Raw genomic sequence first — 27,014 nt, forward strand, 5'->3', positions numbered from 1 at the left:
GTCTAGCATTGAGCCCAGCATTGAGCTAAGCATTACTTGTATCATTGAGCCCAGCCGTGAGTCTAGCATTAAGCACTGCATTGCATCGAGCATTGAGCCCAGCAGTGAGTCTAGCATTGCGCCCAGCGTTGTGTCAAGCATTAAGTCCAGTATTTTCTCTAGCTTTGAGCCCAGCTTTGCGCCCAGTGTTGCATCTATCATTGAGTCCAGCATTGTGTCTTGCGTGGATCTCAGAAATGCGCCTAGATTTGCGTCTAGCATTGAGCACAGCATTGTGTCTAGCTTTGAGCCCAGCATTGTGTCCAGCACTGAGCCCAATACTGAGCCCAGCATTGCATGTAGCTTCAAGCCCTGCATTGCCTCTAATATTGAGACCAGCATTGAGGCCAGCATTGTGTCTAGCATTAAGTCCAGCAATGTGTCCAGCATTGAGCCCAGCATTGTGTCAAGCATTAAGTCCAGCATTATGTCTAGCTTTGAGCCCAGCATTGCGCCCAGCATTGCGCCCAGCATTGCGTCTATCATTGAGCCCAGCATTGTTTCTCACATTGATCTCAGCAATGCGCCTAGCATTGCGTCTAACATTGAATCACGCATTATGTCTAGCATTGAGCCCAGCATTGAGCTCAGCAAAATGTTTAGCATTGAGCCCTGCATTGAGCCCTGATTTGCGTCTAGCATTGAGCACAGCATTGTGTCTAGCTTTGAGCCCAGCATTGTGTCCAGCACTGAGCCCAATACTGAGCCCAGCATTGCATGTAGCTTCAAGCCCTGCATTGCCTCTAATATTTAGGCCAGCATAGAGGCCAGCATTGTGTCTAGCATTAAGTCCAGCAATGTGTCTAGCATTGAGCACAGCATTGAGCTCCGCATTGTATCTCGCATTGATCCCAGCATTGAGCCCAGTACTGTGTCCAGCATTGATCCCAGCATTGTGTCAAGCATTCAGTCCAGCATTGAGTCTAGCTTTGAGCCCAGCATTGCGCCCAGCATTGCGTCTATCATTGAGCCCAGCATTGTTTCTCGCATTGATCTCAGCAATGCGCCTAGCATTGCGTCTAACATTGTATCAAGCATTATGTCTAGCATTGAGCCCTGCATTGAGCTCAGCAAAAAGTTTAGCATTGAGCCCTGCATTGCGCCCAGCATTGTGTCTTGCACTGAGTCCAGTATTGAGCCCAGCATTGCATGTAGATTTGAGCCCTGCACTGCCTCTAGTGTTGTGTCCAGCATTGAGCCCAGTAACGTGTCTAGCTCTGAGCCCAGCATTGAGCCCATCATTGCATCTAGCATTGAACCCAGCATTGTGTCTAGCATTGAGCCCAGCTTTGAGGCTAGCAAAATGTCTAGCACTGAGCCCTGCATTGCGCCCAGCATTGCGTCTAGCATTGAGCCCAGCATTGCAACTAGTATTGAGCCCAGCAACGAGCCCAGCAATGTGTCTAATTTTGAGCCCAGCATTGAACCCAGTGTTGTGTCCAGCATTGAGCCCAGTAATGTGTCTAGCTCTGAGCCCAGCATTGAGCTCATCATTGCATCTAGCATTGAGCCCATCCACGTGTCTAGCATTGAGCCCAGCATTGAGCCCCGCATTGTGTCTAGCATTATCCCAGCATTGAGCTCAGAATTGTGTCCAGCATTGAGCACAGCATTGTGTCTACCATTCAGGCAAGCATGGAGCCCAGCATTGCATCTAGCTTTGAGCACAGCATTGTGTCTTGCGTTGAGCACATCATAGCGCCCAGCTTTGCGTTTAGCATTGAGCCCAGCATTGTGTCTAGCATTGAGCCCAGCATTACCTCTCGCATTGCGCCCAGCATTTCGAACAGCATTGCATCTGGCATTGAACCCAGCATTGCGTCTAGCTTTGAGCCCAGCATTGAGCAATGCAATGCATCTACCAGTAGGCCAACAGTGAGCCCAGCTTTGCGTCTAGCATTGCGTCTAGCTTTGAGCACAGTTTTGGGCACAGCATGGTGTCAAGCATTGCGCCCAGCATTGTGTCAAGCATTAAGTCCAGCATTGTACACAGCATTGCGTCTAGCATTGAGCCCAGCATTGAGCTGAGCATTACTTCTATCACTGAGCCCAGCCGTGAGTCTAGCATTGAGCACTGCATTGCATCGAGCATTGAGACCAGCAGTGAGTCTGGCATTGAGCCCTGCATTGCATCGAGCATTGAGCCCAGCATTTTGTCTAGCATTGAGCCGCGCATTGTGCAAGGCATTACCTCTAGTATTGAGGCCAGCATTGAGGCCAGAATTGTGGCTAGCATTGCGCCCAGCCTTGTGTCAAGCATTAAGTCCAGCATTGTGTCTAGCTTTGAGCCCAGCATTGCGCCCAGCGTTGCGTCTATCATTGAGTCCAGCATTGTGTCTTGCATTGATCTCAGCAATGCGCCTAGCATTGCATCTAGCATTGAGCACAGCATTGTGTCTAGCATTGAGCCCAGCATTGTGTCCAGCACTGAGCCCAGTACTGCGCCCAGCATTGCATGTAGCTTCGAGCCCTGCATTGCCTCTAATATTGAGACCAGCATTGAGGCCAGCATTGTGTCTAGCATTAAGTCCAGCAATGTGTCTAGCATTGAGCCCAGCATTGAGCTCCACATTGTATCTCGCATTGATCCCAGCATTGAGCCCAGAACTGTGTCCAGCATTGAGCCCAGCATTGTGTCAAGCATTAAGTCCAGCATTATGTCTAGCTTTGAGCCCAGCATTGCGCCCAGCATTGCACCCAGCATTGCGTCTATCATTGAGCCCAGCATTGTTTCTCAAATTGATCTCAGCAATGCGCCTAGCATTGCGTCTAACATTGAATCACGCATTATGTCTAGCATTGAGCGCAGCATTGAGCGCAGCAAAATGTTTAGCATTGAGCCCTGCATTGAGCCCAGCATTGTGTCTTGCACAGAGCCCAGTATTGAGCCCAGCATTGCATGTAGATTTGAGCCCTACACTGCCTCTAGTATTGAGGCCAGCATTCAGGCCAGCATTGTGTCTAGCATTAAGTCCAGCATTGTGTCTAGCATTGAGCCCAACATTGCGCCCAGCATTGAGCCGAGCATTGTGTCTAGCATTGACTCCAGCATTGTGTCTAGCATTGAGCTCAGCAATGTGTTTAGCACTGGGTATATCATTCAGCCCATCATTGTGTCTAGCATTCAGCCCATCATTTTTCCCAGCATTGTGTCTAGCTCTGAGCCCAGCATTGAACCCCGCATTGTGTCTAGCATTGATCCCAGCATTGAGCCCAGCATTGTGTCTAGCATTGAGCCCAGCATTTTGTATAACATTGAGCACAGCTTTGTGTCTAGCATTGAGCCAAGCATTGAGCCAAGCATCGCCTCTGGTATTGAGGCCAGCATTGAGGCCAGCATTGTGCCCAGTATGGAGCCAAGCATTGAGACCAGCATTGAGCCCAGCATTGCGTCTAGTATTGACTCCAGCATTGTGTCTAACATTGAACTCAGCAATGTGTTTAGCACTGGGTATATCATTCACCCCATCATTGTGTCTAGCATTGAGCCCATCATTGTTCCCAGAATTGTGTCAAGCTCTGAGCCCAGCATTGAGCCCAGCATTGCGTCTAGTATTGACTCCAGCATTGTGTCTAGCATTGAACTCAGCAATGTGTTTAGCACTGTGTATATCATTCAGCCCATCATTGTGTCTAGCATTCAGCCCATCATTGTTCCCAGCATTGTGTCCAGCATTGAGCCCAGCATTGAGCCCAGCATTGCGTCTAGCTCTGAGCCCAGCTTTGAGCCCCGCATTGTGTCTAGCATTGAGCCCAGCATTGAGCCCAGCATTGTGTCTAGCATTGAGCCCAGCATTGAGCCCAGCATTGTGTCTAGCAATGAGCCCAGCATTGTGTCTACCAGTGAGTTCAGCAATGCGTCTATCATTGAGCCCAGCATTGTTTCTCGCATTGAATTCAGCAATGCGCCTAGCATTGCGTCTAACATTGAATCAAGCATTGCGTCTACCATTGATCCCAGCATTGAGCCCAGCATTGTGTCTAGCATTGAGCCCAGCATTTTGTATAACATTGAGCACAGCTTTGTGTCTAGCATTGAGCCAAGCATTGAGCCAAGCATCGCCTCTGGTATTGAGGCCAGCATTGAGGCCAGCATTGTGCCCAGTATGGAGCCAAGCATTGAGACCAGCATTGAGCCCAGCATTGCGTCTAGTATTGACTCCAGCATTGTGTCTAACATTGAACTCAGCAATGTGTTTAGCACTGGGTATATCATTCAGCCCATCATTGTGTCTAGCATTGAGCCCATCATTGTTCCCAGAATTGTGTCAAGCTCTGAGCCCAGCATTGAGCCCAGCATTGCGTCTAGTATTGACTCCAGCATTGTGTCTAGCATTGAACTCTGCAATGTGTTTAGCACTGGGTATATCATTCAGCCCATCATTGTGTCTAGCATTCAGCCCATCATTGTTCCCAGCATTGTGTCTAGCATTGAGCCCAGCATTGAGCCCAGCATTGCGTCTAGCTCTGAGCCCAGCTTTGAGCCCCCCATTGTGTCTAGCATTGAGCCCAGCATTGAGCCCAGCATTGTGTCCAGCATTGAGCCCAGCATTGTGTCTAGCAATGAGCCCAGCATTGTGTCTACCAGTGAGCTCAGCAATGCGTCTATCATTGAGCCCAGCATTGTTTCTCGCATTGATCTCAGCAATGCGCCTAGCATTGCATCTAACATTGAATCAAGCATTGCGTCTAGCATTGAGCCCAGCATTGAGCTCAGCAAAATGTTTAGCATTGAGCCCTGCATTGCGCCCAGCATTGTGTCTTGCACTGAGCCCAGTATTGAGCCCAGCATTGCATGTAGATTTGAGCCCTGCACTGCCTCTAGTATTGAGGCCAGCATTTAGGCCAGCATTGTGTCTAGCAATAAGTCCAGCAATATGTCTAACATTGAGCCCTGCATTGCGCCCAGCATTGCATCTAGCATTGAGCCCAGCATTGCAACTAGCATTGAGCCCAGCAATGAGCCCAGCAATGTATCTAATTTTGAGCCCAGCATTGAGCCCAGTTTTGTGTCCAGCATTGAGCCCAGTATTGTGTCTAGCTCTGAGCCCAGAATTGAGCCCAGCATTGCATCTAGCATTGAGCCCATCCACGTGTCTAGCATTGAGCCCAGCATTGAGCCCCGCATTGTGTCTAGCATTATCCCAGCATTGAGCTCAGCATTGTGTCCAGCATTGAGCACAGCACTGTGTCTACCATTCAGGCAAGCATGGAGCCCAGCATTTCATCTAGCTTTGAGCACAGCATTGTGTCTTGCATTGAGACCAGCATAGCGCCCAGCATTGCATTTAGCATTGAGCCCAGCATTGTGTCTAGCATTGAGCCAAGCATTACCTCTCGCATTGCGCCCAGCATTGAGAACAGCATTGCATCTGGCATTGAACCCAGCATTGCATCTAGCTTTGAGCCCAGCATTGAGCAATGCAATGCGTCTACCATTAGGCCAGCATTGAGCCCAGCTTTGCATCTAGCATTGAGCCCAGCATTGAAACCTGCATTGCATCTAGCATTGCGTCTAGCTTTGAGCACATTTTTGGGCACAGCAAGGTTTCAAGCATTAAGTCCAGCATTGTAACCAGCATTGCATCTAGCATTGAGCCCAGCATAGAGCTGAGCCTTACTTCTATCATTGAGCCCAGCAGTGAGTCTAGCATTGAGCACTGCATTGCATCGATCATTGAGCACAGCAGTGATTCTAGCAATGAGCCCTGCATTGCATCGAGCATTGAACCCAGCACTGTGTCTAGCATTGAGCCCAGCATTACCTCTAGTGTTGAGGCCAGCATTGAGGCCAGAATTGTGGCTAGCAATGCACCCCGCATTGTGCCAAGCATTAAGTCCAGCATTGCGTCTAGCTTTGAGCCCAGCATTGCGCCCAGCATAGCGCCCAGCATTGCATCTATCATTGAGCCGAGCATTGTGTCTTGCATTGATCTCAGCAATGTGCCTAGCATTGCGTCTAGCATTGAGCACAGCATTATGTCTAGCATTGAGCCCAGCAAAATGTTTAGCATTGAGCCCTGCATTGCACCCAGCATTGTGTCTAGTATTGAGCCCAGCATTCTGTCTAGCACTGAGCCCAGTAATGAGCCCAGCATTGCATGCAGCTTTGAGCCCTGCAATGCCTCTAGTATTGAGGCCAGCATTGAGGCCAGCATTGTGTCTAGCATTAAGTCCAGCATTGTGTCTAGGATTGAGCCCAGCATTGTGTCTAGCATTGAGGCCAGCATTGAGCCCAGCCATCCGTCTAGCATTGAGCCCTGCATTGTGCCCAGCATTGAGGCCAGCATTGAGCCAGGCATTGTGTCTAGCGCTGAGCCCAGTATTGAGCCCAGCATTACGTGTAGCATTGAGCCCAGCATTGTACCTACTATTGAGCCCAGAATTGTGCCTAGCATTGTGTCTAGCATTGAGCCCAGCATTGAGCCGAGCATTTTGTACAGCATTGAGCCCAGCATTGTGTCTAGTATTGAGCCCAGCATTGAGCCCAGTTTTGTGTCCAGCATTGAGCCAAGTATTGTGTCTAGCTCTGAGCCCAGCATTGAGCCCAGCATTGCATCTAGCATTGAGCCCATCCACGTGTCTAGTATTGAGCCCAGCATTGAGCCCCGCATTATGCCTAGCATTGAACCCAGCATTGAGCCCAGCATTGTGTCCAGCATTGAGCACAGCATTGTGTCTACCATTCAGGCAAGCATGGAGCCCAGCATCGCATTTAGCATTGAGCCCAGCATTGTGTCTAGCATTGAGCCCAGCATTACCTCTCGCATTGCGCCCAGCATTTCGAACAGCATTGCATCTGGCATTGAACCCAGCATTGCGTCTAGCTTTGAGCCCAGCATTGAGCAATGCAATGCGTCTACCAGTAGGCCAACATTGAGCGCAGCTTTTTGTCTAGCATTGAGCCCAGCATTGAGCCCTGCATTGCATCTAGCAATGCGACTAGCTTTGAGCACAGTTTTGGGCACAGCATGGTGTCAAGCATTGCGCCCAGCATTGTGTCAAGCATTAAGTCCAGCATTGTACCCAGCATTGCATCTAGCATTGAGCCCAGCATTGAGATGAGCATTACTTCTATCATTGAGCCCAGCTGTGAGTCTAGCATTGAGCACTGCATTGCATCGAGCATTGAGCCCAGCAGTGAGTCTAGCATTGAGCACTGCATTGCATCGAGCATTGAGCTCAGCATTTTGTCTAGCATTGAGCCGAGCATTGCGCAAGGCCTTACCTCTAGTATTGAGGCCAGCATTGATGCAAGAATTGTGGCTAGCATTGCGCCCAGCATTGTGTCAAGCATTAAGTCCAGCATTGTGTCTAGCTTTGAGCCCAGCATTGCGCCCAGCGTTGCGTCTATCATTGAGTCCAGCATTGTGTCTGGCATTGATCTCAGCAATGCGCCTAGCATTGCATCTAGCATTGAGCACAGCATTGTGTCTAGCATTGAGCCCAGCATTGTGTCCAGCACTGAGCCCAGTACTGCGCCCAGCATTGCATGTAGCTTCGAGCCCTGCATTGCCTCTAATATTGAGGCCAGCATTGAGGCCAGCATTGTGTCTAGCATTAAGTCCAGCAATGTGTCTAGCACTGAGCCCAAAATTGAGCTCCGCATTGTATCTCGCATTGATCCCAGCATTGAGTCCCGAACTGTGTCCAGCATTGAGCCCAGCATTGCGCCCAGCATTGCGCCCAGCATTGCGTCTATCATTGAGCCCAGCATTGTTTCTCCCATTGATCTCAGCAATGCGCCTAGCATTGCGTCTAACATTGAATCAAGCATTATATCTAGCGTTGAGCCCAGCATTGAGCTCAGCAAAATGTTTAGCATTGAGCCCTGCATTGAGCCCAGCATTGTGTCTTGCACAGAGCCCAGTATTGAGCCCAGCATTGCATGTAGATTTGAGCCCTACACTGCCTCTAGTATTGAGGCCAGCATTCAGGCCAGCATTGTGTCTAGCATTAAGTCCAGCATTGTGTCTAGCATTGAGCCCAACATTGCGCCCAGCATTGCGTCTAGCATTGAACCCAGCATTGTGTCTAGCATTGAGCCCAACTTTGAGGCTAGCAATATGTCTAGCATTGAGCCCTGCATTGTGCCCAGCATTGTACCTACCATGGAGTCCAGCATTGAGCCCAGCATATTGTCTAGCATTGATCCCAGCAATCTATTTAGCATTGAGCCCTGCATTGCGCCCAACATTGCAACTAGCATTGAGCCCAGCATTGCAACTAGCAATGAGCCCAGCAATGAGCCCAGCAATGTGTCTAATTTTGAGCCCAGCATTGAGCCCAGTGTTGTGTCCAGCATTGAGCCCAGTATTGTGTCTAGCTCTGAGCCCAGCATTGAGCCCAGCATTGAGCCCAGCATTGAGCCCCGCATTGTGTCTAGCATTATCCCAGCATTGAGCTCAGCATTGTGTCCAGCATTGAGCACAGCATTGTGTCTACCATTCAGGCAAGGATGGAGCCCAGCATTGCATTTAGCTTTGAGCATAGCATTGTGTCTTGCATTGAGCACAGCATTGCGCCCAGCTTTGCGTTTAGCATTGAGCCCAGCATTGTGTCTAGCATTGAGCCCAGCATTACCTCTCGCATTGCGCCCAGCAGTGAGAACAGCATTGCATCTGGATTTGAACCCAGCATTGCGTCTAGCGTTGAGCCCAGCATTGAGCAATGCAATGCGTCTACCAGTAGGCCAACACTGAGCCCAGCTTTACGTCTAGCATTGAGCCCAGCATTGAGCCCTGCATTGCATCTAGCATTGCGTCTAGCTTTGAGCACAGTTTTGGGCACAGCATGGTGTCAAGCATTGCACCCAGCATTGTGTCAAGCATTAAGTCCAGCATTGTACCCAGCATTGCGTCTAGCATTGAGCCCAGCATTGAGCTAAGCATTACTTGTATCATTGAGCCCAGCCGTGAGTCTAGCATTAAGCACTGCATTGCATCGAGCATTGAGCCCAGCAGTGAGTCTAGCATTGCGCCCAGCGTTGTGTCAAGCATTAAGTCCAGTATTTTGTCTAGCTTTGAGCCCAGCTTTGCGCCCAGTGTTGCATCTATCATTGAGTCCAGCATTGTGTCTTGCATTGATCTCAGAAATGCGCCTAGATTTGCGTCTAGCATTGAGCACAGCATTGTGTCTAGCTTTGAGCCCAGCATTGTGTCCAGCACTGAGCCCAATACTGAGCCCAGCATTGCATGTAGCTTCAAGCCCTGCATTGCCTCTAATATTTAGGCCAGCATAGAGGCCAGCATTGTGTCTAGCATTAAGTCCAGCAATGTGTCTAGCATTGAGCACAGCATTGAGCTCCGCATTGTATCTCGCATTGATCCCAGCATTGAGCCCAGTACTGTGTCCAGCATTGAGCCCAGCATTGTGTCATGCATTAAGTCCAGCATTGAGTCTAGCTTTGAGCCCAGCATTGCGCCCAGCATTGCGTTTATCATTGAGCCCAGCATTGTTTCTCGCATTGATCTCAGCACTGCGCCTAGCATTGCGTCTAACATTGTATCAAGCATTATGTCTAGCATTGAGCCCTGCATTGAGTTCAGCAAAAAGTTTAGCATTGAGCCCTGCATTGCGCCCAGCATTGTGTCTTGCACTGAGTCCAGTATTGAGCCCAGCATTGCATGTAGATTTGAGCCCTGCACTGCCTCTAGTATTGAAGCCAGCAGTAAGTCCAGCATTGTGTCTAGCATTGAGCCCAACATTGCGCCCAGCATTACGTCTAGCATTGAACCCAGCATTGTGTCTAGCATTGAGCCCAGCTTTGAGGCTAGCAAAATGTCTAGCACTGAGCCCTGCATTGCGCCCAGCATTGCGTCTAGCATTGAGCCCAGCATTGCAACTAGTATTGAGCCCAGCAACGAGCCCAGCAATGTGTCTAATTTTGAGCCCAGCACTGAGCCCAGTGTTGTGTCCAGCATTGAGCCCATTAATGTGTCTAGCTCTGAGCCCAGCATTGAGCCCATCATTGCATCTAGCATTGAGCCCATCCACGTGTCTAGCATTGAGCCCAGCATTGAGCCCCGCATTGTGTCTAGCATTATCCCAGCATTGAGCTCAGAATTGTGTCCAGCATTGAGCACAGCATTGTGTCTACCATTCAGGCAAGCATGGAGCCCAGCATTGCATCTAGCTTTGAGCACAGCATTGTGTCTGGCGTTGAGCACAGCATAGCGCCCAGCTTTGCGTTTAGCATTGAACCCAGCATTGCGTCTAGCTTTGAGCCCAGCATTGAGCAATGCAATGCATCTACCAGTAGGCCAACAGTGAGCCCAGCTTTGCGTCTAGCATTGAGCCCAGCATTGAGCCCTGCATTGCATCTAGCATTGCGTCTAGCTTTGAGCACAGTTTTGGGCACAGCATGGTGTCAAGCATTGCGCCCAGCATTGTGTCAAGCATTAAGTCCAGCATTGTACCCAGCATTGCGTCTAGCATTGAGCCCAGCATTGAGCTGAGCATTACTTCTATCACTGAGCCCAGCCGTGAGTCTAGCATTGAGCACTGCATTGCATCGAGCATTGAGACCAGCAGTGAGTCTAGCATTGAGCCCTGCATTGCATCGAGCATTGAGCCCAGCATTTTGTCTAGCATTGAGCCGCGCATTGTGCAAGGCATTACCTCTAGTATTGAGGCCAGCATTGAGGCCAGAATTGTGGCTAGCATTGCGCCCAGCATTGTGTCAAGCATTAAGTCCAGCATTGTGTCTAGCTTTGAGCCCAGCATTGCGCCCAGCGTTGCGTCTATCATTGAGTCCAGCATTGTGTCTTGCATTGATCTCAGCAATGCGCCTAGCATTGCATCTAGCATTGAGCACAGCATTGTGTCTAGCATTGAGCCCAGCATTGTGTCCAGCACTGAGCCCAGTACTGCGCCCAGCATTGCATGTAGCTTCGAGCCCTGCATTGCCTCTAATATTGAGACCAGCATTGAGGCCAGCATTGTATCTAGCATTAAGTCCAGCAATGTGTCCAGCATTGAGCCCAGCATTGTGTCAAGCATTAAGTCCAGCATTATGTCTAGCTTTGAGCCCAGCATTGCGCCCAGCATTGCGCCCAGCATTGCGTCTATCATTGAGCCCAGCATTGTTTCTCACATTGATCTCAGCAATGCGCCTAGCATTGCGTCTCACATTGAATCACGCATTATGTCTAGCATTGAGCCCAGCATTGAGCTCAGCAAAATGTTTAGCATTGAGCCCTGCATTGAGCCCAGCATTGTGTCTTGCATTGATCTCAGAAATGCGCCTAGATTTGCGTCTAGCATTGAGCACAGCATTGTGTCTAGCTTTGAGCCCAGCATTGTGTCCAGCACTGAGCCCAATACTGAGCCCAGCATTGCATGTAGCTTCAAGCCCTGCATTGCCTCTAATATTTAGGCCAGCATAGAGGCCAGCATTGTGTCTAGCATTAAGTCCAGCAATGTGTCTAGCATTGAGCACAGCATTGAGCTCCGCATTGTATCTCGCATTGATCCCAGCATTGAGCCCAGTACTGTGTCCAGCATTGAGCCCAGCATTGTGTCAAGCATTCAGTCCAGCATTGAGTCTAGCTTTGAGCCCAGCATTGCGCCCAGCATTGCGTCTATCATTGAGCCCAGCATTGTTTCTCGCATTGATCTCAGCAATGCGCCTAGCATTGCGTCTAACATTGTATCAAGCATTATGTCTAGCATTGAGCCCTGCATTGAGCTCAGCAAAAAGTTTAGCATTGAGCCCTGCATTGCGCCCAGCATTGTGTCTTGCACTGAGTCCAGTATTGAGCCCAGCATTGCATGTAAATTTGAGCCCTGCACTGCCTCTAGTATTGAGGCCAGCATTAAGTCCAGCATTGTGTCTAGCATTGAGCCCAACATTGCGCCCAGCATTACGTCTAGCATTGAACCCAGCATTGTGTCTAGCATTGAGCCCAGCTTTGAGGCTAGCAAAATGTCTAGCACTGAGCCCTGCATTGCGCCCAGCATTGCGTCTAGCATTGAGCCCAGCATTGCAACTAGTATTGAGCCCAGCAACGAGCCCAGCAATGTGTCTAATTTTGAGCCCATCATTGAGCCCAGTGTTGTGTCCAGCATTGAGCCCAGTAATGTGTCTAGCTCTGAGCCCAGCATTGAGCCCATCATTGCATCTAGCATTGAGCCCATCCACGTGTCTAGCATTGAGCCCAGCATTGAGCCCCGCATTGTGTCTAGCATTATCCCAGCATTGAGCTCAGAATTGTGTCCAGCATTGAGCACAGCATTGTGTCTACCATTCAGGCAAGCATGGAGCCCAGCATTGCATCTAGCTTTGAGCACAGCATTGTGTCTGGCGTTGAGCACAGCATAGCGCCCAGCTTTGCGTTTAGCATTGAACCCAGCATTGCGTCTAGCTTTGAGCCCAGCATTGAGCAATGCAATGCATCTACCAGTAGGCCAACAGTGAGCCCAGCTTTGCGTCTAGCATTGAGCCCAGCATTGAGCCCTGCATTGCATCTAGCATTGCGTCTAGCTTTGAGCACAGTTTTGGGCACAGCATGGTGTCAAGCATTGCGCCCAGCATTGTGTCAAGCATTAAGTCCAGCATTGTACCCAGCATTGCGTCTAGCATTGAGCCCAGCATTGAGCTGAGCATTACTTCTATCACTGAGCCCAGCCGTGAGTCTAGCATTGAGCACTGCATTGCATCGAGCATTGAGACCAGCAGTGAGTCTAGCATTGAGCCCTGCATTGCATCGAGCATTGAGCCCAGCATTTTGTCTAGCATTGAGCCGCGCATTGTGCAAGGCATTACCTCTAGTATTGAGGCCAGCATTGAGGCCAGAATTGTGGCTAGCATTGCGCCCAGCATTGTGTCAAGCATTAAGTCCAGCATTGTGTCTAGCTTTGAGCCCAGCATTGCGCCCAGCGTTGCGTCTATCATTGAGTCCAGCATTGTGTCTTGCATTGATCTCAGCAATGCGCCTAGCATTGCATCTAGCATTGAGCACAGCATTGTGTCTAGCATTGAGCCCAGCATTGTGTCCAGCACTGAGCCCAGTACTGCGCCCAGCATTGCATGTAGCTTCGAGCCCTGCATTGCCTCTAATATTGAGACCAGCATTGAGGCCAGCATTGTATCTAGCATTAAGTCCAGCAATGTGTCCAGCATTGAGCCCAGCATTGTGTCAAGCATTAAGTCCAGCATTATGTCTAGCTTTGAGCCCAGCATTGCGCCCAGCATTGCGCCCAGCATTGCGTCTATCATTGAGCCCAGCATTGTTTCTCACATTGATCTCAGCAATGCGCCTAGCATTGCGTCTAACATTGAATCACGCATTATGTCTAGCATTGAGCCCAGCATTGAGCTCAGCAAAATGTTTAGCATTGAGCCTTGCATTGAGCCCAGCATTGTGTCTTGCATTGATCTCAGAAATGCGCCTAGATTTGCGTCTAGCATTGAGCACAGCATTGTGTCTAGCTTTGAGCCCAGCATTGTGTCCAGCACTGAGCCCAATACTGAGCCCAGCATTGCATGTAGCTTCAAGCCCTGCATTGTCTCTAATATTTAGGCCAGCATAGAGGCCAGCATTGTGTCTAGCATTAAGTCCAGCAATGTGTCTAGCATTGAGCACAGCATTGAGCTCCGCATTGTATCTCGCATTGATCCCAGCATTGAGCCCAGTACTGTGTCCAGCATTGAGCCCAGCATTGTGTCAAGCATTCAGTCCAGCATTGAGTCTAGCTTTGAGCCCAGCATTGTTTCTCACATTGATCTCAGCAATGCGCCTAGCATTGCGTCTAACATTGAATCACGCATTATGTCTAGCATTGAGCCCAGCATTGAGCTCAGCAAAATGTTTAGCATTGAGCCCTGCATTGAGCCCAGCATTGTGTCTTGCATTGATCTCAGAAATGCGCCTAGATTTGCGTCTAGCATTGAGCACAGCATTGTGTCTAGCTTTGAGCCCAGCATTGTGTCCAGCACTGAGCCCAATACTGAGCCCAGCATTGCATGTAGCTTCAAGCCCTGCATTGCCTCTAATATTTAGGCCAGCATAGAGGCCAGCATTGTGTCTAGCATTAAGTCCAGCAATGTGTCTAGCATTGAGCACAGCATTGAGCTCCGCATTGTATCTCGCATTGATCCCAGCATTGAGCCCAGTACTGTGTCCAGCATTGAGCCCAGCATTGTGTCAAGCATTCAGTCCAGCATTGAGTCTAGCTTTGAGCCCAGCATTGCGCCCAGCATTGCGTCTATCATTGAGCCCAGCATTGTTTCTCGCATTGATCTCAGCAATGCGCCTAGCATTGCGTCTAACATTGTATCAAGCATTATGTCTAGCATTGAGCCCTGCATTGAGCTCAGCAAAAAGTTTAGCATTGAGCCCTGCATTGCGCCCAGCATTGTGTCTTGCACTGAGTCCAGTATTGAGCCCAGCATTGCATGTAGATTTGAGCCCTGCACTGCCTCTAGTATTGAGGCCAGCATTAAGTCCAGCATTGTGTCTAGCATTGAGCCCAACATTGCGCCCAGCATTACGTCTAGCATTGAACCCAGCATTGTGTCTAGCATTGAGCCCAGCTTTGAGGCTAGCAAAATGTCTAGCACTGAGCCCTGCATTGCGCCCAGCATTGCGTCTAGCATTGAGCCCAGAATTGCAACTAGTATTGAGCCCAGCAACGAGCCCAGCAATGTGTCTAATTTTGAGCCCATCATTGAGCCCAGTGTTGTGTCCAGCATTGAGCCCAGTAATGTGTCTAGCTCTGAGCCCAGCATTGAGCCCATCATTGCATCTAGCATTGAGCCCATCCACGTGTCTAGCATTGAGCCCAGCATTGAGCCCCGCATTGTGTCTAGCATTATCCCAGCATTGAGCTCAGAATTGTGTCCAGCATTGAGCACAGCATTGTGTCTACCATTCAGGCAAGCATGGAGCCCAGCATTGCATCTAGCTTTGAGCACAGCATTGTGTCTTGCGTTGAGCACAGCATAGCGCCCAGCTTTGCGTTTAGCATTGAGCCCAGCATTGTGTCTAGCATTGAGCCCAGCATTGAGCAATGCAATGCATCTGCCAGTAGGCCAACAGTGAGCCCAGCTTTGCGTCTAGCATTGAGCCCAGCATTGAGCCCTGCATTGCATCTAGCATTGCGTCTAGCTTTGAGCACAGTTTTGGGCACAGCATGGTGTCAAGCATTGCGCCCAGCATTGTGTCAAGCATTAAGTCCACCATTGTACCCAGCATTGCGTCTAGCATTGAGCCCAGCATTGAGCTGAGCATTATTTCTATCACTGAGCCCAGCCGTGAGTCTAGCATTGAGCACTGCATTGCATCGAGCATTGAGACCAGCAGTGAGTCTAGCATTGAGCCCTGCATTGCATCGAGCATTGAGCCCAGCATTTTGTCTAGCATTGAGCCGCGCATTGTGCAAGGCATTACCTCTAGTATTGAGGCCAGCATTGTGGCCAGCATTGTGTCAAGCATTAAGTTCAGCATTGTGTCTAGCTTTGAGCCCAGCATTGCGCCCAGCGTTGCGTCTATCTTTGAGTCCAGCATTGTGTCTTGCATTGATCTCAGCAATGCTCCTAGCATTGCATCTAGCATTGAGCACAGCATTGTGTCTAGCATTGAGCCCAGCATTGTGTCCAGCACTGAGCCCAGTACTGCGCCCAGCATTGCATGTAGCTTCGAGCCCTGCATTGCCTCTAATATTGAGACCAGCATTGAGGCCAGCATTGTGTCTAGCATTAAGTCCAGCAATGTGTCTAGCATTGAGCCCAGCATTGCGCTCCACATTGTATCTCGCATTGATCCCAGCATTGAGCCCAGAACTGTGTCCAGCATTGAGCCCAGCATTGTGTCAAGCATTAAGTCCAGCAATATGTCTAGCTTTGAGCCCAGCATTGCGCCCAGCATTGCGCCCAGCATTGCGTCTATCATTGAGCCCAGCATTGTTTCTCACATTGATCTCAGCAATGCGCCTAGCATTGCGTCTAACATTGAATCACGCATTATGTCTAGCATTGAGCGCAGCATTGAGCTCAGCAAAATGTTTAGCATTGAGCCCTGCATTGAGCCCAGCATTGTGTCTTGCACAGAGCCCAGTATTGAGCCCAGCATTGCATGTAGATTTGAGCCCTGCACTGCCTCTAGTATTGAGGCCAGCATTCAGGCCAGCATTGTTTCTAGCATTAAGTCCAGCATTGTGTCTAGCATTGAGCCCAACATTGCGCCCAGCATTGAGCCGAGTATTGTGTCTAGCATTGACTCCAGCATTGTGTCTAGCATTGAGCTCAGCAATGTGTTTAGCACTGGGTATATCATTCAGCCCATCATTGTGTCTAGCATTCAGCCCATCATTTTTCCCAGCATTGTGTCTAGCTCTGAGCCCAGCATTGAACCCCGCATTGTGTCTAGCATTGAGCCCAGCATTGTGTCAAGCATTAAGTCCAGCATTGAGTCTAGCTTTGAGCCCAGCATTGCGCCCAGCATTGCGTCTATCATTGAGCCCAGCATTGTTTCTCGCATTGATCTCAGCATGCGCCTAGCATTGCGTCTAACATTGTATCAAGCATTATGTCTAGCATTGAGCCCTGCATTGAGCTCAGCAAAAAGTTTAGCATTGAGCCCTGCATTGCGCCCAGCATTGTGTCTTGCACTGAGTCCAGTATTGAGCCCAGCATTGCATGTAGATTTGAGCCCTGCACTGCCTCTAGTATTGAGGCCAGCAGTAAGTCCAGCATTGTGTCTAGCATTGAGCCCAACATTGCGCCCAGCATTACGTCTAGCATTGAACCCAGCATTGTGTCTAGCATTGAGCCCAGCTTTGAGGCTAGCAAAATGTCTAGCACTGAGCCCTGCATTGCGCCCAGCATTGCGTCTAGCATTGAGCCCAGCATTGCAACTAGTATTGAGCCCAGCAACGAGCCCAGCAATGTGTCTAATTTTGAGCCCAGCATTGAGCCCAGTGTTGTGTCCAGCATTGAGCCCAGTCATGTGTCTAGCTCTGAGCCCAGCATTGAGCCCATCATTGCATCTAGCATTGAGCCCATCCACGTGTCTAGCATTGAGCCCAGCATTGAGCCCCGCATTGTGTCTAGCATTATCCCAGCATTGAGCTCAGAATTGTGTCCAGCATTGAGCACAGCATTGTGTCTACCATTCAGGCAAGCATGGAGCCCAGCATTGCATCTAGCTTTGAGCACAGCATTGTGTCTTGCGTTGAGCACAGCATAGCGCCCAGCTTTGCGTTTAGCATTGAGCCCTGCATTGTGTCTAGCATTGAGCCCAGCATTACCTCTCGCATTGCGCCCAGCATTTCGAACAGCATTGCATCTGGCATTGAACCCAGCATTGCGTCTAGCTTTGAGCCCAGCATTGAGCAATGCAATGCATCTACCAGTAGGCCAACAGTGAGCCCAGCTTTGCGTCTAGCATTGAGCCCAGCATTGAGCCCTGCATTGCATCTAGCATTGCGTCTAGCTTTGAGCACAGTTTTGGGCACAGCATGGTATCAAGCATTGCGCCCAGCATTGTGTCAAGCATTAAGTCCAGCGTTGTACCCAGCATTGCGTCTAGCATTGAGCCCAGCATTGAGCTGAGCATTACTTCTATCACTGAGCCCAGCCGTGAGTCTAGCATTGAGCACTGCATTGCATCGAGCATTGAGACCAGCAGTGAGTCTAGCATTGAGCCCTGCATTGCATCGAGCATTGAGCCTAGCATTTTGTCTAGCATTGAGCCGCGCATTGTGCAAGGCATTACCTCTAGTATTGAGGCCAGCATTGAGGCCAGTATTGTGGCTAGCATTGCGCCCAGCATTGTGTCAAGCATTAAGTCCAGCATTGTGTCTAGCTTTGAGCCCAGCATTGCGCCCAGCGTTGCGTCTATCATTGAGTCCAGCATTGTGTCTTGCATTGATCTCAGCAATGCGCCTAGCATTGCATCTAGCATTGAGCACAGCATTGTGTCCAGCACTGAGCCCAGTACTGCGCCCAGCATTGCATGTAGCTTCGAGCCCTGCATTGCCTCTAATATTGAGACCAGCATTGAGGCCAGCATTGTGTCTAGCATTAAGTCCAGCAATGTATCTAGCATTGAGCCCAGCATTGAGCTCCACATTGTATCTCGCATTGATCCCAGCATTGAGCCCAGAACTGTGTCCAGCATTGAGCCCAGCATTGTGTCAAGCATTAAGTCCAGCATTATGTCTAGCTTTGAGCCCAGCATTGCGCCCAGCATTGCGCCCAGCATTGCGTCTATCATTGAGCCCAGCATTGTTTCTCACATTGATCTCAGCAATGCGCCTAGCATTGCGTCTAACATTGAATCACGCATTATGTCTAGCATTGAGCGCAGCATTGAGCTCAGCAAAATGTTTAGCATTGAGCCCTGCATTGAGCCCAGCATTGTGTCTTGCACAGAGCCCAGTATTGAGCCCAGCATTGCATGTAGATTTGAGCCCTGCACTGCCTCTAGTATTGAGGCCAGCATTCAGGCCAGCATTGTGTCTAGCATTAAGTCCAGCATTGTGTCTAGCATTGAGCTCAACATTGCGCCCAGCATTGCGTCTAGCATTGAACCCAGCATTGTGTCTAGCATTGAACCCAACTTTGAGGCTAGCAATATGTCTGGCATTGAGCCCTGCATTGTGCCCAGCATTGTACCTACCATGGAGTCCAGCATTGAGCCCAGCATATTGTCTAGCATTGATCCCAGCAATATGTTTAGCATTGAGCCCTGCATTGCGCCCAGCATTGCAACTAGCATTGAGCCCAGCATTGCAACTAGCATTGAGCCCAGCAATGAGCCCAGCAATGTGTCTAATTTTGAGCCCAGCATTGAACCCAGTGTTGTGTCCAGCATTGAGCCCAGTATTGTGTCTAGCTCTGAGCCCAGCATTGAGCCCAGCATTGCATCTAGCATTGAGCCCATCCACATGTCTAGCATTGAGCCCAGCATTGAGCCCCGCATTGTGTCTAGCATTATCCCAGCATTGAGCTCAGCATTGTGTCCAGCATTGAGCACAGCATTGTGTCTACAATTCAGGCAAGCATGGAGCCCAGCATTGCATCTAGATTTGAGCATAGCATTGTGTCTTGCATTGAGCACAGCATTGCGCCCAGCTTTGCGTTTAGCATTGAGCCCAGCATTGTGTCTAGCATTGAGCCCAGCATTACCTCTCGCATTGCGCCCAGCAGTGAGAACAGCATTGCTTCTGGATTTGAACCCAGCATTGCGTCTAGCGTTGAGCCCAGCATTGAGCAATGCAATGCGTCTACCAGTAGGCCAACATTGAGCCCAGCTTTGCGTCTAGCATTGAGCCCAGCATTGAGCCCTGCATTGCATCTAGCATTGCGTCTAGCTTTGAGCACAGTTTTGGGCACAGCATGGTGTCAAGCATTGCGCCCAGCATTGTGTCAAGCATTAAGTCCAGCATTGTACCCAGCATTGCGTCTAGCATTGAGCCCAGCATTGTGCTAAGCATTACTTGTATCATTGAGCCCAGCAGTGAGTCTAGCATTGCGCCCAGCATTGTGTCAAGCATTAAGTCCAGTATTGTGTCTAGCTTTGAGCCCAGCTTTGCGCCCAGCGTTGCATCTATCATTGAGTCCAGCATTGTGTCTTGCATTGATCTCAGAAATGCACCTAGATTTGCGTCTAGCATTGAGCACAGCATTGTGTCTAGCTTTGAGCCCAGCATTGTGTCCAGCACTGAGCCCAATACTGAGCCCAGCATTGCATGTAGCTTCAAGCCCTGCATTGCCTCTAATATTTAGGCCAGCATAGAGGCCAGCATTGTGTCTAGCATTAAGTCCAGCAATGTGTCTAGCATTGAGCCCAGCATTGAGCTCCGCATTGTATCTCGCATTGATCCCAGCATTGAGCCCAGTACTGTGTCCAGCATTGAGCCCAGCATTGTGTCAAGCATTAAGTCCAGCATTGTGTCTAGCTTTGAGCCCAGCATTGCGCCCAGCATTGCGTCTATCATTGAGCCCAGCATTGTTTCTCGCATTGATCTCAGCAATGCGCCTAGCATTGCGTCTAACATTGAATCAAGCATTATGTCTAGTATTGAGCCCAGCTTTGAGCTCAGCAAAAAGTTTAGCATTGAGCCCTGCATTGCGCCCAGCATTGTGTCTTGCACTGAGTCCAGTATTAAGCCCAGCATTGCATGTAGATTTGAGCCCTGCACTGCCTCTAGTATTGAGGCCAGCATTAAGTCCAGCATTACGTCTAGCATTGAACCCAGCATTGTGTCTAGCATTGAACCCAACTTTGAGGCTAGCAATATGTCTAGCATTGAGCCCTGCATTGTGCCCAGCATTGTACCTACCATGGAGTCCAGCATTGAGCCCAGCATATTGTCTAGCATTGATCCCAGCAATATGTTTAGCATTGAGCCCTGCATTGCGCCCAGCATTGCAACTAGCATTGAGCCCAGCATTGCAACTAGCATTGAGCCCAGCAATGAGCCCAGCAATGTGTCTAATTTTGAGCCCAGCATTGAGCCCAGTGTTGTGTCCAGCATTGAGCCCAGTATTGTGTCTAGCTCTGAGCCCAGCATTGAGCCCAGCATTGCATCTAGCATTGAGCCCATCCACGAGTCTAGCATTGAGTCCAGCATTGAGCCCCGCATTGTGTCTAGCATTATCCCAGCATTGAGCTCAGCATTGTGTCCAGCATCGAGCACAGCATTGTGTCTACCATTCAGGCAAGCATGGAGCCCAGCATTGCATCTAGCTTTGAGCGTAGCATTGTGTCTTGCATTGAGCACAGCATTGCGCACAGCTTTGCGTTTAGCATTGAGCCCAGCATTGTGTCTAGCATTGAGCCCAGCATTACCTCTCGCATTGCGCCCAGCAGTGAGAACAGCATTGCTTCTGGATTTGAACCCAGCATTGCGTCTAGCGTTGAGCCCAGCAATGAGCAATACAATGCGTCTACCAGTAGGCCAACATTGAGCCCAGCTTTGCGTCTAGCATTGAGCCCAGCATTGAGCCCTGCATTGCATCTAGCATTGCGTCTAGCTTTGAGCACAGTTTTGGGCACAGCATGGTGTCTAGCTTTGCACGCAGCATTGTGTCAAGCATTAAGTCCAGCATTGTACCCAGCATTGCGTCTAGCATTGAGCCCAGCATTGAGCTAAGCATTACATGTATCATTGAGCCCAGCCGTGAGTCTAGCATTGAGCACTGCATTGCATCGAGCATTGAGCCCAGCAGTGAGTCTAGAATTGCGCCCAGCATTGTGTCAAGCATTAAGTCCAGTATTGTGTCTAGCTTTGAGCCCAGCATTGCGCCCAGCATTGCGTCTATCATTGAGCACAGCATTGTGTCTTGCATTGATCTCAACAATGCACCTAGCATTGCGTCTAGCATCGAGCACAGCATTGTGTCCAGCAATGAGCCCAGCATTGAGCTGAGCATTACTTCTATCATTGAGCCCAGCAGTGAGTCTAGCATTGAGCCCAGCATTGCGCAAAGCATTACCTCTAGTATTGAGGCCAGCATTGAGGCCAGAATTGTGGCTAGCATTGCGCCCAGCATTGTGTCAAGCATTGAGCCCAGCATTGTGTCTAGCATTGAGCCCAGCATTGTGGCTAATATTGAGCCCAGCATTGAGCCCAGCATTGAGCCCAGCATCGTGTCCAACATTGAGCACAGCATTGTGTCTACCATTCAGGCAAGCATGGAGCCCAGCATTGCATCTAGCTTTGAGCACAGCACTGTGTCTTGCATTGAGCACAGCATTGCGCCCAGCTTTGCGTTTAGCATTGAGCCCAGCATTGTGTCTAGCATTGAGCACAGCATTACCTCTCGCATTGCGCCCAGCATTGAGAACAGCATTGCATCTGGCATTGAACACAGCATTGCGTCTAGCTTTGAGCCCAGCATTGAGCAATGCAATGCGTCTACCAGTAGGCCAACATTGAGCCCAGCTTTGCGTCTAGCATTGAGCCCAGCATTGAGCCCTGCATTGCATCTAGCATTGCGGCTAGCTTTGAGCACAGTTTTGGGCACAGCATGGTGTCAAGCATTGCACCCAGCATTGTGTCAAGCATTAAGTCCAGCATTGTACCCAGCGTTGCGTCTAGCATTGAGCCCAGCATTGAGCTGAGCATTACTTCTGTCATTGAGCCCAGCAGTGAGTCTAGCATTGAGCACTGCATTGCATCGAGCATTGAGCCCAGCATTTTGTCTAGCATTGAGCCGAGCATTGCGCAAGGCCTTACCTCTAGTATTGAGGCCAGCATTGATGCCAGAATTGTGGCTAGCATTGAGCACAGCATTACCTCTCGCATTGCGCCCAGCATTGAGAACAGCATTGCATCTGGCATTGAACACAGCACTGCGTCTAGCGTTGAGCCCAGCATTGAACAATGCAATGCGTCTACCAGTAGGCCAACATTGAGCCCAGCTTTGCATCTAGCATTGAGCCCAGCATTGAGCCCTGCATTTCATCTAGCATTGCGTCTAGCTTTGAGCACAGTTTTGGGCACAGCATGGTGTCAAGCATTGCGCCCAGCATTGTGTCAAGCATTAAGTCCACCATTGTACCCAGCATTGCGTTTAGCATTGAGCCCAGCATTGAGATGAGCATTACTTCTATCATTAAGCCCAGCCGAAATTCTAGCATTGAGCACTGCATTGCATCGAGCATTGAGCCCAGCAGTGAGTCTAGCATTGAGCACTGCATTGCATCGAACATTGAGCCCAGCATTTTGTCTAGCATTGAGCCGAGCATTGCGCAAGTCCTTACCTCTAGTATTGAGGCCAGCATTGATGCCAGAATTGTGGCTAGCATTGCGCCCAGCATTGTGTCAAGCATTAAGTCCAGCATTGTGTCTAGCTTTGAGCCCAGCGTTGCGCCCAGCGTTGCGTCTATCATTGAGTCCAGCATTGTGTCTTGCATTGATCTCAGCAATGCGCCTAGCATTGCATCTAGCATTGAGCACAGCATTGTGTCTAGCATTGAGCCCAACATTGTGTCCAGCACTGAGCCCAGTACTGTGCCCTGCATTGCATGTAGCTTCGAGCCCTGCATTGCCTCTAATATTGAGGCCAGCATTGAGGCCAGCATTGTGTCTAGCATTAAGTCCAGCAATGTGTCTAGCATTGAGCCCAGCATTGAGCTCCGCATTGTATCTCGCATTGATCCCAGCATTGAGTCCAGAACTGTGTCCAGCATTGAGCCCAGCATTGTGTCAAGCATTAAGTCCAGCATTGTGTCTAGCTTTGATCGCAGCATTGCGCCCAGCATTGTGTCTATCATTGAGCCCAGCATTTTTTCTCACATTGATCTCAGCAATGCGCCTAGCATTGCGTCTAACATTGAATCAAGCATTATGTCTAGCATTGAGCCCAGCATTGAGCTCAGCAAAATGTTTGGCATTGAGCCCTGCATTGAGCCCAGCATTGTGTCTTGCACAGAGCCCAGTATTGAGCCCAGCATTGCATGTAGATTTGAGCCCTGCGCTGCCTCTAGTATTGAGGCCAGCATTCAGGCCTGCATTGTGTCTAGCATTAAGTCCAGCATTGTGCCCAGCATTGTACCTACCATGGAGTCCAGCATTGAGCCCAGCATATTGTCTAGCATTGATCCCAGCAATATGTTTAGCATTGAGCCCTGCATTGCGCCCAGCATTGCAACTAGCATTGAGCCCAGCATTGCAACTAGCATTGAGCCCAGCAATGAGCCCAGCAATGTGTCTAATTTTGAGCCCAGCATTGAGCCCAGTGTTGTGTCCAGCATTGAGCCCAGTATTGTGTCTAGCTCTGAGCCCAGCATTGAGCCCATCATTGCATCTAGCATTGAGCCCATCCACGTGTCTAGCATTGAGCCCAGCATTGAGCCCCGCATTGTGTCTAGCATTATCCCAGCATTGAGCTCAGCATTGTGTCCAGCATTGAGCACGGTGTTGTGTCTACCATTCAGGCAAGCATGGAGCCCAGCATTGCATCTAGCTTTGAGCATAGCATTGTGTCTTGCATTGAGCACAGCATTGCGCCCAGCTTTGCGTTTAGCATTGAGCCCAGCATTGTGTCTAGCATTGAGCCCAGCATTACCTCTCGCATTGCGCCCAGCAGTGAGAACAGCATTGCTTCTGGATTTGAACCCAGCATTGCGTCTATCGTTGAGCCCAGCATTGAGCAATGCAATGCGTCTACCAGTAGGCCAACATTGAGCCCAGCTTTGCGTCTAGCATTGAGCCCAGCACTGAGCCCTGCATTGCATCTAGCATTGCGTCTAGCTTTGAGCACAGTTTTGGGCACAGCATGGTGTCAAGCATTGCACCCAGCATTGTGTCAAGCATTAAGTCCAGCATTGAACCCAGCATTGCGTCTAGCTTTGAGCCCAGCATTGAGCAATGCAATGCATCTACCAGTAGGCCAACAGTGAGCCCAGCTTTGCGTCTAGCATTGAGCCCAGCATTGAGCCCTGCATTGCATCTAGCATTTGCGTCTAGCTTTGAGCACAGTTTTGGGCACAGCATGGTGTCAAGCATTAAGTCCCGCATTGTACCCAGCATTGCGTCTAGCATTGAGCCCAGCATTGAGCTGAGCATTACTTCTATCATTGAGCCCAGCCGTGAGTCTAGCATTGAGCACTGCATTGCATCGAGCATTGAGCCCAGCAGTGAGTCTAGCATTGAGCACTGCATTGCATCGAGCATTGAGCCCAGCATTTTGTCTAGCATTGAGCCGAGATTTGTCCAAGGCATTACCTCTAGTATTGAGGCCAGCATTGATGCCAGAATTGTGGCTAGCATTGCGCCCAGCATTGTGTCAAGCATTAAGTCCAGCATAGTGTCTAGCTTTGAGCCCAGCATTGCACCCAGCGTTGTGTCTATCATTGAGTCCAGCATTGTGTCTTCCATTGATCTCAGCAATGCGCCTAGCATTGCGTCTAGCATTGAGCACAGCATTGTGTCTAGCACTGAGCCCAGCATTGAGCTCCGCATTGTATCTCGCATTGATCGCAGCATTGAGCCCAGTACTGTGTCCAGTATTGAGCTCAGCATTGCATGTAGCTTCGAGCCCTGCACTGCCTCTAATATTGAGGCCAGCATTGAGGCCAGCATTGTGTCTAGCATTAAGTCCAGAAATGTGTCTAGCATTGAGCCCAGCGTTGAGCTCCGCATTGTATCTCACATTGATCCCAGCATTGAGCCCAGTACTTTGTCCAGTATTGAGCCCAGCATTGTGTCAAGCATTAAGTCCAGCATTGTGTCTAGCTTTGAGCCCAGCATGGCGCCCAGCATTGCATCTGTCATTGAGCCCAGCATTGTTTCTCGCATTGATCCCAGCAATGCGCCTAGCATTGTGTCTAACATTGAATCAAGCATTATGTCTAGCATTGAGACCAGCATTGAGCTGAGCAAAATATTTAGCATTGAGCCCTGCATTGCGCCGAGCATTGTGTCTTGCACTGAGCCCAGTATTGAGCCCTGCATTGCATGTAGATTTGAGCCATGCACTGCCTCTAGTATTGAGGCCAGCATTCAGGCCAGCATTGTGTCTAGCATTAAGTCCAGCATTGTGTCTAGCATTGAGCCCAACATTGCCCCCAGCATTGCGTCTAGCATTGAACCCAGCATTGTGTCTAGCATTCAGCCCAGTTTTGAGACTAGCAATATGTCTAGTATTGAGCCCAGCATTGCGCCCAGCATTGTATCTACCATGGAGACCAGCATTGAGCCCAGCATATTGTCTAGCATCGATCCCAGCTTTGAGCCCAGCAATATGTCTAGCATTGAGCCCTGCATTGCGCCCAGCTTTGCATCTAGCATTGAGCCCAGTATTGCAACTAGCATTGAGCCCAGCAATGAGCCCAGCAATGTGTCTAATTTTGAGCCCAGCATTGAGCCCAGTGTTGTGTCCAGCATTGAGCCCAGTATTGTGTCTAGCTTTGAGCCCAGCATTGAGCCCAGCATTGCATCTAGCAATGAGGCCGTCCGCTTGTCTAGCATTGAGCCCAGCATTGAGCCCCGCATTGTGTCTAGCATTATCCCAGCATTGAGCTCAGCATTGTGACCAGCATTGAGCACAGCATTGTGTCTACCATTCAGGCAAGCATGGAGGCCAGCATTGCATCTAGCTTTGAGCACAGCATTGTGTCTTGCATTGAGCACAGCATTGCGCCCAGCTTTGCGTTTAGCATTGAGCCCAGCATTGTGTCTAGCATTGAGCACAGCATTACCTCTCGCATTGCACCCAGCATTGAGAACAGCCTTGCATCTGGCATTGAACCCAGCACTGCGTCTAGCTTTGAGCCCAGCATTGAGCAATGCAATGCGTCTACCAGTAGGCCAACATTGAGCCCAGCTTTGCGTCTAGCATTGAGTCCAGCATTGAGCCCTGCATTGCATCTAGCATTGCGTCTAGCTTTGAGCACAGTTTTGGGCACAGCATGGTGTCAAGCATTGCACCCAGCATTGTGTCAAGCATTAAGTCCACCATTGTACCCAGCATTGCGTCTAGCATGGAGCCCAGCATTGAGCTGAGCATTACTTCTATCATTGAGCCCAGCAGTGAGTCTAGCATTGAGCACTGCATTGCATCGAGCATTGAGACCAGCAGTGAGTCTAGCATTGAGCCCTGCATTGCATCGAGCATTGAGCCCACTGTTTTGTCTAGCATTGAGCCAAGCATTGCACAAGGCACTACCTCTAGTATTGAGACCAGCACTGAGGCCAGAATTGTGGCTAGCATTGCGTCCAGCATTGTGTCCAGCATTAAGTCCAGCATTGTGTCTAGCTTTGAGTCCAGCATTGTGCCTAGCGTTGCGTCTATCATTGAGTCCAGCATTGTGTCTTTCATTGATCTCAGCAATGCGCCTAGCATTGCGTCTAGCATTGAGCACAGCATTGTGTCTAGCATTGAGCCCAGCATTGTGTCCAGCACTGAGCCCAGTACTGAGCCCAGCATTGCATGTAGCTTCGAGCCCTGCATTGCCTCTAATATTGAGGCCAGCATTGAGGCCAGCATTGTGTCTAGCATTAAGTCCAGCATTGTGTCT

This window comes from Carcharodon carcharias, chromosome 5, assembly GCF_017639515.1.
Source record: "Carcharodon carcharias isolate sCarCar2 chromosome 5, sCarCar2.pri, whole genome shotgun sequence".
Classification (NCBI taxonomy): Eukaryota; Metazoa; Chordata; class Chondrichthyes; order Lamniformes; family Lamnidae; genus Carcharodon; species Carcharodon carcharias.